This window comes from Panonychus citri, unplaced genomic scaffold (assembly GCF_014898815.1).
Source record: "Panonychus citri isolate SS breed McGregor unplaced genomic scaffold, ASM1489881v1 Contig00123, whole genome shotgun sequence".
Classification (NCBI taxonomy): domain Eukaryota; kingdom Metazoa; phylum Arthropoda; class Arachnida; order Trombidiformes; family Tetranychidae; genus Panonychus; species Panonychus citri.
In genome coordinates, this window is record NW_026515528.1 from 50,263 (window position 1) to 56,262 (window position 6,000).

Here is a 6,000-nt window from a genome sequence, read left to right on the forward strand (position 1 = left end):
TGACAGTATAAGAGGTAAATATACATGTATTATAATTACAAATATAATTAACTCTTTGTTGTCTTTTAATCAGCTTTTTTTCAATCACAATTCAATTGAACAATGAGATGAATTCTGATTACCTGAAATTCAGAGGCTCCTGATGGTGAAAACTTTTCATCTATTGCCTGCCGGTATATTAACTATAATCATAAACAGATGACAAGATGAAGAAAAAAAAAATGGATCAAGAAAAATGATGAGGATGAAAAGATGACCAAGGAAAGGATGTAATCAGATTGATACGAGTGTGTGTTAATTAAACTTGTCAAAGTTAATTACCATAGATTGTAGTTTAATCACAAATCAACAGTTTTTGATATGTAAAGTTTTTCAATTCGTGTGGTGATTGGATTCATCATGATAATAATTATAATTATAATAATAAGATGAGATTAAATGTCCAGGTAATGATTGATTGTTGAACTAATTATCGAGCAAAAGTTCAATTAATGTTGTTGATCAAATTGTGACAATATTTAAATTAGGTTGAAAAAAAAATTAGCTCATTGGTGACAGTTATGTTTACTCATGAAATAACAATCATGTTGTTTCAAGTTGTTAATCAATCCAATTTTAATTAATTCCAGTAAAAATCATTACAATAATTTTCAAGCAAAGAGAAATTAATTATCACAATTGATGGATATTTAATTTCTGTCAAAACTTTTAATTATAATAGCCAAAAGGAGAGTAGATATTAAATTGTATCAACAATGATAACAATTAGAATCGATTTTCTCATTTAATTAATTAATTGTCAAGTAGAAAAATTGACTTTTATTAACTTTTTTACTTTTGCATTTTCTTGATTAGTAAAATAATTGTTCATTGATTGACATTGGATTCGTTTGTTGTTTGTTTTTACTTTCAACTGATAGTTAAATTGTTATTGATTACTTGATTTCAATCAACTGATTAACTTGAAGGATTTCCATGATTAGAGAGAAAATTGATTTATAATTACAACTGTAGTTTGTTAAATTGTTTCATTTCCATTATAATTATCTTTGGTTTAGACAGATTATGATTAGAACTTGCTCTTAATCTTATCTCAGCATTTTCTTAATGATGTTGATTATGACGAAGATGATGATGATGATGATGAAGATGAAGATGATGATAATGATGATACAATTACTTATGCTTGGGCAAAGATAAGTGAGGTGAAACCAGAGAGTGGGGATGAAGCTCATGTTGAATGTGTGAGTGAGTGGAATGAAAAAAAATCTTATAGTGATGATGTTTCAACATTCATCCAACTCCCTGAAATTTTCTATGGTAAAATGAACGATTGAATCAGAATCTTCTAGGGAAAAAGTTTCAAGAATAAGTTAATTAGTCGATAATATTTTTCAGCTGGTAAAGCTTAATGACTCTTTCTCATCAATGGATTTGATTACTCATGTTTTCTGTGTAACATAAGCTTGAAATTTAAGCTTTATTTTACTTCGAATGAGAAGAAAGAAAACAAAATATTCATGATCATTATCAACAGATTCTTTTTTTTTCCATCATGAAATCCTGAATAATCTCCTCTTCCAATTTCAAGTCAGAAAAAAAGGAAAATCTCTCTTCTCCTCTCTCTCTCTCCCTCTCTTCTTATCAACCAATGTTATTCTCACTAATCATGCATCTCATTGCCTCTCAATCATTTAGATATCATTTCGATTTGATAACCTTTTCAAATGATAAATGGTAATGATGATGTTAGATTATTTGAATTGATGTTCGCTAATTGCTTCATAAGATGACTTTAATTACCTTCACAAAATGGTTATCATGCTACGTGAAAAAAGTTACATCAATAATTTATCATGATGGCTAACAAATCCTATTGGATTTACCATTTAAATAATATCTCTTATAAGGAAAATAACATCTTCTTTATTGTAGAAATCCATACAATAAAGCAGGAAAAGGAGAGAGAGAGGATAATTCAAGAGATAAAGAAAAAGACAGAGATGTTTAGATTGGTTGTTGGATGTTTATTAGAAGATAAAGTTTCAGAATAAAAGGAAAAAAATTACAAAATTTCACCAAGAATCTCAAATTGACTAAACATTTACTAGGAAAAGTGTATTCAACAATTGATGATGATAATGATGACAAAACGATAAGGTAACTATCTAAGTACCTAATGAATATCATCAATGAAAAGAGTAGAGAATAAGTTAAAACATAATGTTACTTGGAGGAAGATGAAGAAAACTGAGATGGAATATTTTTCTTTTTTCTTTTTTCTTTCTTCTTTTTATTTTCCTACTAGTCTGTTGCTCTGATAAAAGTTTTCTTTTTCTTGTTCGAATTTTGTTTTAAAAGAATTTCCTGGTAACTATGGAGTGAAAAAGAAAGAATAAGGAAAGGAGAGAGAGAGAGAAAAAATTCAAGGTAACTTGTGATTCTATTTCATGACAATAATGATTATAATACAGAAAAAGAGAGTCTAATAAGATGATTGTAAGGGAGGAGGGAAAAAAATCAATGTTAAGAATTGCAATTATAAGGATGATAAACGAACCAATTGAAGTGGGAGAATGAAAAAGGGACGGAAAAGAATTTATATAAGATGAAGATGGTAAAGGTAAGTGGAAAGAGAAGGAGGATAATAATGATGATATAAAGATGCGGAGGAAAGGAGAGAAGTGTTGAAAATTATGATGATTGAAAAATCAAGAGAAAATAATAGTTTAGTAGGAAATAGATGAACAGGTTAACATTGTGATGTGACATTATTATTATCATTGTTACTATTTCTTCATTGACATTTTTAGCCTCATCATGTTGACCAATAGGTAGCCAATAATGGCTTCTAATAGACCATTAAAAAGGAGGAAATAATCATTATTATTATTATATTTTTATTGGACATTAAGGTTTACCGTTTGTGTTACAATGTCAATTTAAAGAGTCAATGGTTAAATTGAATGATATTCAATTGGACATTTTGTTAATCAATCGATTGTACAGTTTGACAATCATCCACCTGATTGTTTACTATTATATGTAATTTTATATGCATTTAGATAAAACTGAATTGAAATTCATTGACATCAATCATGTATTTCTCTAATTGACAAGATTATTGTTAGTATTATCCATATAATCTGAAAGTTAAAGTAAACGTTTTTTATTAACTTTTTTTTGGTTTTTATTGCTTTCACTTCTTATTATCTAAGATCAATCTTTAAGACAAACATAGCTTCTTTAGGTCAAATTTTCTTATCTTGGACGGAAAATCTTTACAGGTAAAATTTGGTAATTTTCTTCATCCAAGATTTTATCTCATATGAAGCAAGTTTTGAAAATCAAGGTTGCGCGTATTTTAGAGTATGTATATAAGAATAAAATGAAATACTAAAAGTTATCATTTGAAGTTTCATCTTTGAGTAATTCTAATTCATCTAAATGGCCGATCAACGATATTCAACTCAAGAAAAAGTTTTTTTTGTTTTGTGTTATCATGAAACTAAGAATTTGGCTGAAGTTCAACGACGTTATTGTTCGCAGTTTAATTCGACAGAAAAACCGAGTAAACATACAGTTAAACGTGCTTACGATAATTTTTCATCAACTGGTTCAGTTTTGCCTCATCTTCAAGGTAATGTTGGTCATCCATCAACTGTAACTACCGAAGAAAACATTGAAAAGGCGTGAATTCATGGAGGCTAATCCTCAGACCTCACTCAGAAAAGCATCAGCTCAATTGGAGATTCCTTATTCGAGTTTACACTGGATCGTCACCATGAACTCATTGAAACCGTACAAGATTCAAGTTCATCAACCATTGACAGGTGAGTCTAAATCGAAACGCGTTGAGTTCGCTAAGAAAGTTCTGACTTTGATTGATGATTCTAAACTTGATATCAATATATATTATGGCTACATGTAACTTCTATTTGTATTTTATTATCTATCGTATACCAGTTTGCATATACTCCAAACACATCATTCTCGTCTACAGCGAGCGTATTATACATATTTCTACCAGTGAAAAACATCATAGACTACTCACCGTAATTTGACCTTGAGATGACTTTGACATTATTGTGTGACCTTGACTTGATGTTCAACTAAATTTAGTACTTCTATATGTAGTGGTTCATTAATTATAGTAAAAGACGAATAAAGTCTCATAAAGAACACACTATAAGTACTCGTCCGTGGTAGCTAGAGTCTTAATTTTTTTCATGATAATACTTCATACCATAAGGTATAACATATACAAAAATCAAGAAGTAAAAGACACTAGTATGCATATACGAAAACTTCATTTTTACCCATAGAGCTCTATGGCAAAATCCAACTTTGAAGCCCTGTATCTCAGGAACTAGATCTTTCCTCAATTCCACACTTGCACATAATATGTAGTTTGACATGAGCTATATGTACAAAAAATTTCAGGTCTCTAAACGTGCGGACCTAATCCGAAGTCCATCCGAAACTTTTATCATTTAGGTGCGGACAACTCAAATAGTAAAGTTCAAAAATCTATCCTATGCTGAAAGTACACTTATTGAAATTATTTAATATCAAGGCAAACCTTATTGTAGAGGTCGTTATAAAGACCTTCTTTTCGAACAAAAAGATTTAGTTGGACAATACATTGTTAAAGCGTAGAAAATACGAGGATCTTCCAGAAGAAGAGAAAAAACAACTTGTTTTTGTCAGCCAAATGCAGAAATTTCATAATGATTTCATCAAAAAAACCCTTATGCTTTTGAATGCGGTTACTGTTTCACTACTAAATGTAGAGCTGACCTTCTCGTTCGTCACATCTTAGAAAGAGACGATTCTACAAATAGATTCGCAACTGTTTGCTCGAAAAGGATCTCAATCGACAATTTAATGGCGCGTGATATCCATAATACTCCTCTTAGAGATCCATGGGCGAGAATCATTATAAACGATCCATTTTATGGTTTTGATGATCCGATACCACGGAAAATTGTGCGTGAATTCAATAGGTATTTTACAAGACATACAAGTCTGTCAATCTTAATGATGACACATTCTGGAAAATTCTTTACCTGATATGGGCGGTGGTTAAGTACAACCATATCGATCTTCATGCTATGTACAAATCCTTTCTCTCATACTATGATTCCATTAAACAATGGATTTGGACTGAACAAATAACAGATGAATGGGCCAATCTTTGGTTGAAAACTGAAATAGATTATTTTAAAAACAGTTATGGGAAGACTTTATTTTAATCAAAAAATGTATTTTTCTAGAATCAAACCAATGAATTAATTAAACCTGATTTAAAAACGGAATTAATTAAAACTGAATTGAGTAAAATTATATCGATCTGTTTCAAATTTTATTATCTCGGGAGATCATTGATGCATTCAAGGTAACCTTCAGAAACGCTATAAAAGAAAGATTAAACAGCGGAAATTATCAGAGCAATTTTTTTTTGAAAAGTGCGCTTCAAATAAAATATTGCAACTAACTAATAATGGTGAGTTTATTCATCCATTTTTCTAATATAAATAATTTTCCACTTTACTTATTTATCAAATTTATTTACTTATTTCAGAAAACATCGAAAACGTCCCGGTTATGACAGACATGAAGTTTTGGTTACTTCTACACAATGAAAAAAGCAGCTGATGAGTGGTTGACCGATGAGAAAAAACAATTCATAAATGATTATGCTACAATATTCGGTCACAAAAAACTATTAGAAATTGCTATGCGCTTCAATGCTCGATCAGAATGGGAAAATATGTGGATCAAATCAGAAATCAATTATCTTTATTATCTTTTGTATATTGGATACAAAAAGTTCGAACGTAAATATATTAAAGAAAATATAAATCGTTACCACCCAGATATACCTAATCATATCTGGATCTGATTTGTACCCAGAATGCATCACGTTTTTTGTTTTAATTAAAAAGTTGGCTCTTCTACTTCAATCTCTTAAATCTCTACTTTAAACTCAGTAACGTG